Source organism: Panthera uncia, chromosome C2 (genome assembly GCF_023721935.1).
Source record: "Panthera uncia isolate 11264 chromosome C2, Puncia_PCG_1.0, whole genome shotgun sequence".
Classification (NCBI taxonomy): Eukaryota; Metazoa; Chordata; class Mammalia; order Carnivora; family Felidae; genus Panthera; species Panthera uncia.
This window is the reverse complement of record NC_064810.1, coordinates 34,211,276-34,224,928: the sequence shown is the minus strand read 5'-3', so window position 1 is coordinate 34,224,928 and position 13,653 is coordinate 34,211,276. Positions and strand designations below refer to the sequence as shown.

Sequence of the window (13,653 nt, the reverse complement as noted above, 5' to 3'; positions counted from 1 at the left end):
AACACTCTAGGGAGTATTATAGTTTCACATTGCACCCTATTATTTGTTTATTTAGGAAAATGGAAACAAGTAGATTAAAACTTAGGTCAGTTTTTTTTTAATTCTCAGTTTGCCTATTCATATAGTAACACTATGGGTTGTTTGATTGAACCTCCCTTTTCATCCTTTTTCTCCTATGCTTTTATTATAAAGGTTGCAAAAACTCGTAAACTCAACTGCTCAAACTCCAGCTTTCCAAACACTTTTGCTGCTATGGATATCCATGTTCTCACTATTCCCACTGAAAAATTTAGGTAGATATCTGCTGATTCTGTCTTTCCATCTAAATGTTTCCTACTTCTATTTGCCCAGAAAATGATATGAGGCCTATGTCACATCACATGATGTCACAGCCTTCTTGTGACATAGGACAATAAGGTGTATATGTGAACACCTGAGAAAGATCCTGGATCCTGTTGGCATAACTGAGAGACTGTACAAGCCCTGGATTGAAGATCTCCAAATTGTAATTATGTTAAACAATTCTTCGGGTATTTAAGTTTTAATTATATGGTTTTCTATTGTTTGAAGCTGACCCATACCTAACTGATAGAGATCATATGTCTTTTAGTTACCTATCTTTTAAGTCAGATATATTTCTCAGTTTGGGATTTCACAGAGACAAATCCTGGGACTTGGATTCAAGTGCAAGTCTTTTATTTCTGATGTGATCCCAAGGAAACATCAGTGAGGAGTGAAGGTGTGAAGCAGAGAAGGGAAAGAAATCAGTAAAGGAACATTGGAATAGCTTCTTAGAGACCCAGTTAAAGTTCTGGCTCGCTTGCAACTTCTGAAGGGTACAGTCTATGATGGAATGAGTAAATCCTGTGGTTAAGGGCTTAATGTCATAACTCCCTTACCATAGAATGAAGGCAGTGGTATGTGCAATCTCAAATCTTTAGACATTGGAGCAGGTAGAGAAGTAAACCCAAATTGGAGATACTTTACAATACCAATAAGGATGAATTGTCCTTTCTCCCAGTATGTAGGCGGTGTAATACAAGCAACTTGCCATCAAGTGACTGGTGTCTAATGAATTACATATAAATCTCTGATAGTTGAGTGTAGCTACATGGGCTTACCAATTGCAAATTAGTATCATTCTCAATTCCTATCATTAATTGATCTACAGAAAATACCTCTACTTCTCAACAATATTTATATGCCCTTAACCATCACATTCTCTATCACTTTAGAGAAAGAAATACTAAGTCCTACCTGTGAACATAGTCAACTTGTTTATTCTCTAGTATTACATAATAAAGTCATTCTAACATAACCACATTGCTAAGCCTATTAATCACTTCTTTAATATTTTCTAAGAAATTTCTTCCAAGGAAGTGTTAGAACCTTAATCTTGAATATCAGGAGAATACCCCATATCAATAAACTGCCTTTTCCTGCCTTTAATTCCTCTCCTCACCCTCTATCATGGTGTACCAGTTTTAGCATTCATTTTCAAGCACTTTTTCCCAGTACTTTCTACTGTATATAATATACAGATTCTGTAACTCATTTAGCAAATAATATATTTCCTCCTAAAGTATCCACCAGAAAATACTTATCCCATGTATCAGTGTCTGTTCTTTCCCCAGCAGGGCCCTAACATCAGTGTAAGAGCCTTGCCAGGACTATGAATGCAGCTCACTATGTACTTCTGTCAGCAGTTGGCCCTCCCACTCTTGGAAGAAAGGGTCTTTATATCATACCAAGCTAAGCTGATAGTTGGCTGCCTCAGGCCTGTCACTTTTATACTACAAGGCTTCACTGCAGTTGTCATACGCCAACCAATGTCAATATGCTTATACCATTACCCATATTTCCCAAAGGCTAGAAGTGTTGTCTGAACTCAGGCATCTCGTTCCCTTGTAACTCATTCCAATTCACCACAGGTGAGACTCTTAGCATAAGAGATATTTACAACACCACAGTTTACTACCAGTTATAGGGTCCTTATTGCCATATAGCTGGTGACTAATCCAGTTCCAGAATCTTGTCTTGAGGGTCTTCTCTTATGACCATTTTTGGCATCAACTGTCTATTTGGATTCCAGAAGCCATTGCTGAGACAAGGATTCAAGTACAGGTACTTTATTTGAGAGGTGATCCCAGAAAGCACCACTCGGGGAGTTGGACAGTATGACAGGAAGGACAAGGAAACCAATAAAAGGTAGGTTATCAGACTAGGTATCAATTTGGGCAAGTGGCTCAATCTTATTAGGGCTGTTGGAAGAGATGACATCATCACAATCAAGGGGTGGAAAATCTGAGATATTTACCCACTAAGTCTCCTTCTGTCATTGCTGGAGCATTTACTTGCCCTTTCAGCTGGCCTTGTGTAAGGAGCAAGTATGCCCCCCACCCCCCCGCCACAAGCTACACCAAAGCCCTCAGCAGAGTCACAGATATTCACAGTAAGCAACCTGCAGGGGTTAGATATGTGCAGAAGGGACTTAGGAGGGACATGGGCTATATCTGTTTCTTTTCTCATAAAACTAGGAAGGGTATGATTATGCCAGGTACAGAAATCTACTTCTAGTCACATGCCAAAGCAAAATAGGGAAATACACACACACACACACACACACACACACACACACACACACATTGTGATGAAAAGTGCCTAAGAACTACTTTCTCTAAACGTATTTTAGCAACTATCCCCACGTTCTGGTGCCTGAAATCCTCCCATTTGTTTTTATCCCTTTAGCCTAAACTCTTGATATACTTTGTACAAAAGTAGGTTATACCTGGAAAGAATAATTCATTAAACCATTATAACAATAAAATATAATGCATAAAATAAGAAAATAATAGTGTCATTTAACTACCAAAATGAGGGTAGATTCTGGCATTGAGGCACACACAAAAAAATCACAAATCTCTTTAAAAGCTAAACACCCAGAGATGTTCCTAAATCCATAATTTTAATCCATAAATTTAAAAATATGTTGATTTTATATATAGACTTCAATCAGTCTGTTAAACTCATTAACTGGCTGCATGACTCATTCCAACATCATAGCCTATAGCAAATAAGCAGATTACGATGTGCTATTTCATTTAATGCTAAACAGTAGGTGATGGCCACTACTCTGTTTTCTAACTGACTTTTCCTTACCCTCCCTTCCTTTTTTTTTTTTTTTATAAGTTCTTTTCTTTTTTTTTAATTTTTTTTTCAACGTTTTTTATTTATTTTTGGGACAGAGATAGAGCATGAACAGGGGAGGGGCAGAGAGAGACGGAGACACAGAATCGGAAACAGGCTCCAGGCTCCGAGCCATCGGCCCAGAGCCTGACGCAGGGCTCGAACTCACGGACCACGAGATCGTGACCTGGCTGAAGTCGGAGGCTTAACCGACTGCGCCACCCAGGCGCCCCCTTACCCTCCCTCCAATGCCCATATCCACCCCCACATAGAAGGTGCTACTTTATAAGTAAAAAACATCATGTAACACTTTGGTATAATCAATTTGTGACCTTATCGGGAGTTCAAGGGTTAAAACACTCCACTCTTCCACACAATAGTTTTTCCCCCAGTTTTCTCTATTTTACATAGCTTTGGGATTTCCTTCCCTAAGTTCTTTCATGTAGCTATTACAGTAAAATAGCCCTGAAATTTTCTTTTTCTTGAAAAGGTGTCTACTTTCAGAGAGCAAAAAAGGACCACAATGGGGAAAACAGAGAGGAATATGTGGTGTTCCTTACAGGACAGCTCTGCTTGAGGCCACAGGGAGAAACACCTTGAGAGAGGACACTTGACATTTTTGAGGGTGCCTATATAAGTTGGGGTCCCAGTCAGAAACAGATGGCACATCTAAATGATGATAATTTGAGGAGGATTTAATTCAGAGACAATTTACAAAAATGAGCGTAGTGCAAAGGAAGCCACAAGGGATAGTGTAGTATCTCATGCCATTACCATCCATAGGTTTTAAGGAGCAAAGGGAGCAGTTATAGGATCCCAGTGACCCAGAAAGCTAGAAAAAAACTGGAGAAGTCTCCTACAAAAGCTAACACTTCTGTCAAATGATATAGCCAGTCCATGGAGACACTGCTAGGAGAAAAAGAAAGAAAGATATACCTTCATATCTCTCTCCTCCCCCACTGGTCTCTTGCCTGGGCTTTCTATTGGCTACCCAAGCTGAGGCCAGACAATAAGGGGATGAGTTGATGGAGTCTGCACAAGTCAGCATCAAGGCATAGAGCAGGGTGCAAAAGGATGGAGAGTAAATCTGAAAAAGTGCTGGAATATTTCTAGCCCACAGCCCTTATTTATATTTGGGGAAATTTACAATGTATTAACTTCGTAAAATTTAAGCACCACCTTCCGATAAAGAAGCTTTAATATTAGACATGTGTTCTCTCTGATTGCTCGAAGCTATGCTTCATCATGTAGGTGCTTATGCCAGGGAAGTAGAGCGATGTTAGAATTAATTCTGACTGTCCAGGGGAAGTAGTCAAGTGCTGCCGGTAGTAGCCTCCACAGTCCAGGCACAGCAGAGCCAGTGGAAAAACCCAGCATCCAGTGGTGGCAGCCTTGGCCCTCTACCCACAGATATTTCCTCAGGTGACCTTGCCTAGGCTTCTAGCCAGTTAGGTTTTCTGAGTTTTTCTGAGCCTATCTGTCTAGCTTTCCTGTTATATTTGGTTTTTTTTTCCAAATGAGTTGTTTGGCAGTTCAAATTCGCAAGAAACAATCTGCAGTTTCTGGAATAAATAATTCTGACTGGTGGGGACAAAATGATACCATGAGTAGGTTGCAGAGGTGACCCTGGAGGGGCTACCATGATGATACACACAGGGCAGAGTTGTACCACAGTAATCTAGCCTTAAACAATCTTGGTAAATAAGATGGAATTTAGAATTATTCATCTTGCTTACTTAGGGCTGAAAACAAACAAACCAAAGCTTCACCTACTATTCTAGGAGAATAATCTTAACACCCAGCATGACATAGCATATCTATGATTCACATCTCATCTATAGTAATCTGGAAAAAAGAGCTCGTTGAAGGCTTTGAGAAACTGAGCAACTACCATAAGAACAGAATGCCAGGAAGGACGCATTCAAGGGCTGCAGGTTGAGCAGATGCTTCTGATGGCACTGGATAGTTCAAAGAAAAACAATGAGCAATGGCCTAAATCCCCAAATTCTTGGCTCATGTAATAGACTGAAACCCGGGAAATTTCTACAATTAAGGTAAAGAATAGTTGACCTTCTTCAATGGCAGAGCTAAGATGGGAGTGCCCATTTGAGATTACAGCTACTATGCAATCTGAAATAATAACTCATTAGTGTCTATCCCACATTTCCTAACCTCTTACCCTCCTTCTTACCAGCCCTTACCCTCTGTATGGTAGAAGTCTGACAATGAGATGTATCATTGAAAAAATAGTAATGGGGAAAGGCTTTAGTGTGCAGGGTGAGAAGTGCAAAGAGGTGGGGATGGAGAGGTCTTAGGCAGTAGAAGGTGAATGTAGTAGTGACCAGGGAGGGAGCAAAAGGGGAGCTGGAAACTTCCACTGTCAAGGATGATCAGGAGACCTTTAACAGGGCCACTTGTATGCATTCAGAAAGTTTATATATGAATAAGGCATTCCTAAAAGGATATAAGAAAAGAAATTGGAGAAGAGGAGATAAAGTTTTTCTTGACATTAGGTTTTCTTCCTGAATTTATTTAAGCAATACCATAGTATTTCTGTAAGCTTCTTACAATCTTTTAAAATAGCTACTTTAGACACAAAGATTTATTTATGGAGATTTTACCAAAAAACTTCTATTTATTTATCAGTTCTCCAAAAAATAAAGCTATATTTTGTTCTTTAATATAACTGTATGCCTAATGATATTCTTCTAAAACTTAGGTGGCCCAGTGATACTGCTTTTATGGATCCCTCATTCCTGATGCTTTTCTTTAAATTGAGTACTGGTTTTATAGTATTACAAAACATTCATGGATAAACTCTATTATAGCCAATTGTCAAGAAATAATCATAAAATAGTTTAATCACTATATTTTTTGTGACAGAAAATTATGTATAAGGAAATCAGAATAAGCTGATTTTAGAAATCAGTATAAGCACAATATAAATGTAAAATACTTTCATATATAATCTTGAGTCCTGTTAAAGAGGCATGGGGCAGGGGAGTCAATTCCTAAGTAAGAGAAATTTAACAGTTGAATAACCAATATTAATTTTTAAATGTGCAGTGGATCTGAAATGTCTGCAGTATAAGTCAATAAAATTAAGATGTTCTAAAACTGAACTTTTTTCAACTCAATCCAAGTTTCTGATCTCCCCACTTCATGCAGAAATCTTTATGAAGTCCACCTGAGATTTTTACTCCCTTACCCTGGTTTGTTTAAAGTAGTTACCATATTGTTTAACTTCCATCTCAAAGTGTTCACAAAGTCATCTTAATTGCCTCACTTGGGCCCTGACTGCTTGCTCCCAGAAGCTCACTCAGCTCCCTAGGGACCTTCAGTTAGGACGGGGCATGAACTGTTTATGGCAGAAGAGTCTTTGGTTGCAAGCAGCTGTCAGATCTGGGATGATCATTTATGGAGAAGAACAGCAGGGTTTGCTGCTCCCTTTGAGAGCACAGTCACCTCAGCTTTCCGCAAGTTCAGCTGGCAACTTTGCACCACTTACCTTATGGAGACTTCTATGAAATTCTCTACGTTGTATTTAGTCACTGGCAAGCACATGGCCCTTACTCTCAGCCTTCCTGGGTCCCAGAATTTTTGGATTACTTCTGTGTTACTCTGGTGGAGTGGGAAATCAGGGGATGATCTGGAAGCCATCCTATGTCCAGAACTCCTCACTATGCTGCCATAGTTTTTCTCCCCCATTCAAGCGTCAGTATGGTAGGACATCTTTGTGGGTTGCTACTCACAAACTCAGTTATAAAATAGAAGAATCCCAGTTTCTTCTAGTTCTGAAACACCACACCTTCATAAGGAACTCTAGCATATCTACTCCTTCCTTTTGAGGAATCACTGAACAGGGGCAGGATTAATCTCTCTTGTATTTTTCCTCTCTTTCTTCAGAACTGGACACCAGGATTTCTCAACAGCCCCACTATTAACATTTTGGGCTGCATAAAATTTCATTGTAGGTGCGGATGTCCTGTGCATTATAGGATGCTTAGCAGCATTCTTGGCTTTTGCCCACTACATGATAATAGCACATGCCCAGTTGTGACAACCAAGTTTGTCTCCAGACATTGCCAAATGTCCCCGAAGGGGTGCAAAACAACCCTCCACTGAGAACCACTGCTCAACACTGACTATATTTCCTAGTATAAAGGTATTTTGTATATACATAGTATGAGTTGAAGAAGGAAGATAGAAACCTGTTGTCTATTAAAATCTCTACAATCTGTACTGTCTCATCATCAATGATATCATTTGAAGCCTAGTACTTAAAAACATCTGGGGACTTTCTTTTCTAAGCAGTAGACTGTAGCCACAGAAATATACTTCCATTTACCATCAAGATCAGTAAAGGTCAAACTGTGGCCTAGAAAACCAGATTAAGAACATATTTAGTTAATATTTCACATACTCCCTTGCCCAGGTTCTAGCACACACAGTTTGAGAACCAAGAGGAAGAGACTCACACTGTAGTTGTTTATTCTCTGTTGAGGGTTATATTGACCTTGTTTAATATGAACATTGCTGCCTTTCTAAAGTAGAATCATGGTATTCCTGAGTCTAAAACTATAGCATTAAAACATTAGATAAATCTCATAACCTTTGAATATTTCTTCAAGGAACTCACATCCTGACTGCCCCTCTAACCATCATTCTTTCTTAATTCACAAACCCTTAAAAAGGAATCTACATTTACTGCTTTTAACTTCCTTACTTCCTTTCACTCCTTAATCCATTGTAATATCACCCCACCCCACTAAAACTATTATTAGGATCACCACCTACAATATACAATATATACTCTCCTGTCCTCGTTGTCTTGTTTCCTGACCTCTCCATATTTTCTATTATGACCAGTTTGACTTTCCATGAGTGGCCTAACATTAGGCAAGCCTATAACAACCACTGTATCAATTCCCTTTCATTTTACTGTCAGTGCTGATTTTTCCCGCTTTTCTTCTCTCAGAGACTCTCTTTTTACTTGTTTGGCACACTCTGCCTGAGGTAAGCATCCCTTGGTGCTTCTGTGATGGGTGTCTTCTACTGCTTACTCCAGATTAACTCCTGGCTCTCTCACTTTGCTCTGTGCCCTAAGAAGCAGAACTTTAGGTCCTATATCAATGAGCTTCCATGCACTATGTCTTCCTTTGACCAGCTTGGCCAATGGAGATCACCAGCAGAAGTTTAGAGAGAAGGAAGAAAGTCAGATCCGGTTATGTATTCCCCTCCTATGATATCTCCTCTCTGCCTGACTGTACCCCTCAACAGATGGACACTGTTTGATGGCCACTTTCACCCTATATATCTTTACATCTGGCTTTAGGTATAATTTACTTTCTCTCATCTATTTAGGTCTAAAAGATGTAATAGTTATTGCTGTTAGTAACATCTTCCTTCAATATCCTTTTGGTTTCCTTTATCCTGCCCATCCTTTTGCAATCCATCTCTTTGTAAATGCACCCTCATGAAACTATTCTAATTATTATTGAATGCGTCCTAAGCTTCCTCTTGGGACCTTGAATATGATAGCCACCAATATACTATTATGACCCTGTCCTTTTCTCCAAGGTCACAACTTGTATATATGATTTTCTACTGAATTTATATAACCTGTGTACTCCATGGGAACTTCAAATTCAACATGCCCAAATTGAATCTATTATCTTCTTTCTCCCCAAAGCCACATTCCTGGAAGTTAATTTGACTCTCCCATTCTCACTATATATATGTATTAATTTAATCATTAAATCATACTGAAATGGCTTTCAATCTGTCCTACTTCATCTTTACCACCTCTCTCTTAGATTAGGTATTACTGAATTTATCATTCAAACTGTGAAAATAACCTTTTAAGTTTCCTGTCTCCTGGCTCACTACTAGTGAATTCCTCTTCTACACTAGTAGTGTGAACTATCCTATCTTGAATAGCTGACATAGAAACTTTTCTAAGATATTTTCTCATCTACATAATAAAACCTCCAGGATCTTATAACTTATGACTCATCTTATGATACAGTTGCCCTGCAGTCTCATACCCATCCATCGAACCCTTCCCCTTCTTAACGTCTGGAAATGCCAAATTCACATCCTCTGAATACATCATATTACTTTGTTTCTCTATTCTCTTGCATATGTTGTTTGCACATGTTAGATTCATTAGATGACTATCTCATCATATTTCATTTATTCGTATATAAGCTCCATCTCTGTGAAGCCTTACTGATCTCAAATAAGCTTCACTACTCATTCCCTTGTACGATATATGTAGGCAGTAATAAATATGATAATATAATTTAGTTACTTATATTTTTTATATGTTGTTAAACTTGAACTCGTCAAGGGTGTGGACCATTTTTATTTTTTTATTATTTTTTTAAGATTTACATTTATTTACCTATTTTGAGAGAGAGAGAGAGAGAGAGAGAGAGATAGTACAAGTGGAGGAGGGCAGAGACAGAGGGAGAGAGAGAATCCCAAGCAGGCTGTGAACTGTTAGTGCAGAGCCTGATGAGGGGCTCAAAGCCATGAACTGTGAGATCATTACCTGAGCTGAAATCAAGAGTCAGATGCTTAACCAACTGAGCCACCTGGGTGCCCCAAGGATGCAGACCATTTTTAAAAAGCACTTCACATTTCATGGAACTGAAATAACCTTATCAGAAATTATTGGTCCATCAGATTTTTACTCTTTCCACACAGAGAAAGTATTATTTAAAAATAAAAAATTTACATTTCATTTAATAAGCTATATTCTGGCAGGTTTTGTTATATTAACTGCCTAGGAGTCACACTGTAAGAAGCAAAAATCTCCTATTTTCCTCTCTGCCATCTGCTTGACAGCTGCAAAGGATCAACGATGCTTGAATGCATCTCCATCCATGTTGGCCAGGCTGGTGTCTATACTGACAATGCCTTCTGGGAGCTCTATTGCTTGGAACACCAATAGTCCTATCCACCCCCATAGTCAAATGCCAAATGACAAGACCACTGGGGGAGGAAATGACTCCTTCAACACTTTCTTCACTGAAATGGATGCTGGTAAGCATGTGCCCAGGGCAGTGTTTGTAGACTTGGAACCCATGGTCATTGATGGACTTCTCACCTGGCACCTACTGCCAGCTTTTCTACCCTGAGAAGCTCATCACAGACAAGGAAGATGCTGCCAATAACTATGCCCAAGGGCACTACACCATTGGCAAGGAGATCATTAACCTTGTCTTGGACTGAATTAGGAAACTGGTTCACCAGTGTACAGGTCTTTAGGGCTTCTTGCTTTTCCACAGCTTTGGAGGGGAAATTGGTTCCAGGTTCACCTCCCTGCTGATGGAACATCTCTATGTCAATTATGGCAAGAAGTCCAAGATGGAGTTCTCCATTTACCCAGCCCCCACGTTTCCACAGCTGTAGTTGAACCCTAAAACTCCATCCTCACTACCCATACCACCCTGGAGCACTCTGTGCTAATGAGGCAATCTATTACACCTGTCATACAAATCTTGATATTGAACACCCAACCTAAACTAACCTAAATAGGTTAACAGGTTTAAATTTATGTTCTCCATAACTTTTTCCCTCAAATTTGATGGAGCCCTGAATGTTGATCTGACAGAATTCCAGACCAACCTGATATCCTATCCCCATGTCCAATTCCCTCTGGCCACACATGATCCTGTCACCTCTGCTGATAAAACCTACCATGAACAACTTTCTGTAGCAAAGATCACTAATGCATGATTTGAGCCAGCCAACCAGATGATGAAATGTGACCCTTGCCATGGTAAATACATGACTTGCTGCCTGCTGTTCTGTGGTGACATGATTCCAAAAGATGTCAGTGATGCCATTGCCACCATCAAGACCAACTGTATAATCCAGTGTATGGATTGGTGCTCCACTGGCTTCAAAGTTGGTATTAATTACCAGCCTCCCACTGTGGTACCTGGTGGAGAACTGGCCAAAGTACAGCAAACTGTACATGCTGAGTAACACCACAGCCATTGCTGAGTCCTGGGTTCACCTGGACCACAAGTTTGACGTGATGTATGACAAGTATGCCTTTGTTTACTGGTATATAGGCAAGGGCATGGAGGATGGAGAGTTTTCTGAGGCCCATGATAACATGGCTGCCCTTGAGAATTATGAGAAGGTCAGTATGGCTTCTGTTAAAGAAGAGGGTGAAGAAGAAGGAGAGAAATACTGAAGTTAAAAATGTCCCAGGGGCGCCTGGGTGGCGCAGTTGGTTAAGCGTCCGGCTTCAGCCAGGTCACGATCTCGCGGTCCGTGAGTTCGAGCCCCGCGTCAGGCTCTGGGCTGATGGCTCGGAGCCTGGAGCCTGTTTCCGATTCTGTGTCTCCCTCTCTCTCTGCCCCTCCCCCGTTCATGCTCTCTCTCTGTCCCAAAAATAAATAAAAAACGTTGAAAAAAAAAAAATTAAAAAAAAAATGTCCCAAAAGTGCTGCTTTTGCAGGGAAGTTTATTGTTTTAAACATTGAAAAGTTGTGTTCTAATCAGTTAATTTGTATGTAGCAGTATATACTCTCATATACAATTACTGACCAATGCTTGAAAATACAATGCTTTTTTTCACACCCAAGCTGTCCGTTTCTCTGATGGGTTTGAATAAAGTATTCCCTGTCATTTTTAATTTTTTTTTAAGTTTATTTAGCTTGAGAGAGAGAACAAGAGGGCTATGGGCAGAGAGAGATAGGAGACAGAGAATACCAAACATTCTCTGCACTGTCAGCACAGAGCCTGATGTGGGACTTTAACTCAGGAACTGTGAGATCATGACCTGAGCTGAAACCAAGAGTCTGATGCTTAACCAACTGAGCCACCCAGGTACCTTATGTATTCCCTTGTCTTAAATGAAAAAATATAATAATAATAATAATAATAATAAAAACAATTAATCAATTATATTTTGGGGTATTGCCTTTAAACACATCTCCCATGTAATTGTAACCAAAATATCAGTCTTATATTCCTGTTGGAAAAGACAATGTTTTGGCCACATGCCAGAGGAAAAAAATCAGTATTGTAGGCATGATGATTTCTTTAAATCATTTTTGTCTCTCTTTTCTGGCCTGTTTCTTATAACTTTACTATGAAATGTTGCATATGAATTTAATCATAATTCACTTTCCTAGGTATATCATAATTAAAGAGTTAAAGTTCCATATATTAAAGTTCTTACTTAAATTAGAACCAAAATTAGTGTTATTTAGGTATATGTTTTGTTTATTTGCTTTTAGTTAATACATTAAGCTTAATTTCCATTCATTTTTGGCTCTCAAGAAATGAAAGCATTTGTGGTTTTAAAGTATGTCTGAATTTCATAAATCTTGCAAACTTTATTATTTTTTCCAAGAGATATGCTGCTAATCAAGATATTAAACATAATTGATTCAAATTGGTATTTGGTCTTCACCATTAAAGTACAAACAGAAGATAATTTGTGAATAGTAAGTCTACATTACATAGATTAATATAATTGTTTGCAACTAAAATACAATACTTTTCTATAATGCTGCTAATAAGTTTAATTAGAATATAATCCTGTGTAATGTAGATATTTACAACTCATTTAAAATTATCCTTTATTAATTTCATAGAATAAATATTTCAATGTCTCTAAACTTGACTCCAAATTTGAAGTTTAGGAATCCATTTACAAGTTTTCTTCAGAGGAGATTCATGATTCCTCATGACAAGTATTTAATTATAAATCATCAACTGAAAAAAACCATAAAACTTTAAGGAAGTCTTATACAAAGCTATTCTGTTATCATAAAACCTTAATTAATAACTGCATAAAGTTATAAATATAGAAAATTTTAAAATTAATCAAGCAAATGTTGAAGAAAGAGCATTAGATTTTTTATTTCATTTTTCAAACAAAGCAGCAAAAGTCTTGGCTGGGAATTATATAGTGAAAAGCACCATCAAACAAGCAAATTAAAAATTGCTAGAAGCTCTTTCAAGGTTATATCTTAATATCCTTGAAAAGAGACACTTGAAAATTGTCAGAGCTTCTGAAATCGAGTCTGTGTAACCCACTGAACAGATAGATGAAAACATATGCACAGAAAGTATTTTAAAACATTATATCAAAATAAATGTATATATTATGGAATTGGATTCAACATTTTCATGGTTTAAAAATAATAATAATAAAATAAGAGACTTCAAAAAAATTGGACACCCTGAATCAAGTCTCCTGAGGCAGGATACAGAGTGGTTTAGAAAGAGAGCCCTGTAGTCATACTCCTGAGTCCCCAGTTCCATCACCTACTAACTCATTAATTGTGATCCTCATGTTCCTTTTCTCATGCAGTGAGACTCATGCAATCTCCAAGAGTTATTTTGCCAATAAACTGAGGCAGTGAATGTAAAGCATAGAGCAAAGTCAATTGCAAACATTCATACATGTTTGTTACTAGGTGGCATTGGAAGAGG

General features: G+C 38.4%; 1 pseudogene; it reads left to right on the top strand.

The window, feature by feature from the left end:
- Positions 1 to 405: 405 nt before the first annotated feature.
- Positions 406 to 11,405, top strand: LOC125920828 (tubulin alpha-1 chain-like; annotated as a pseudogene).
- The last annotated feature ends 2,248 nt before the right edge of the window (positions 11,406 to 13,653 follow it).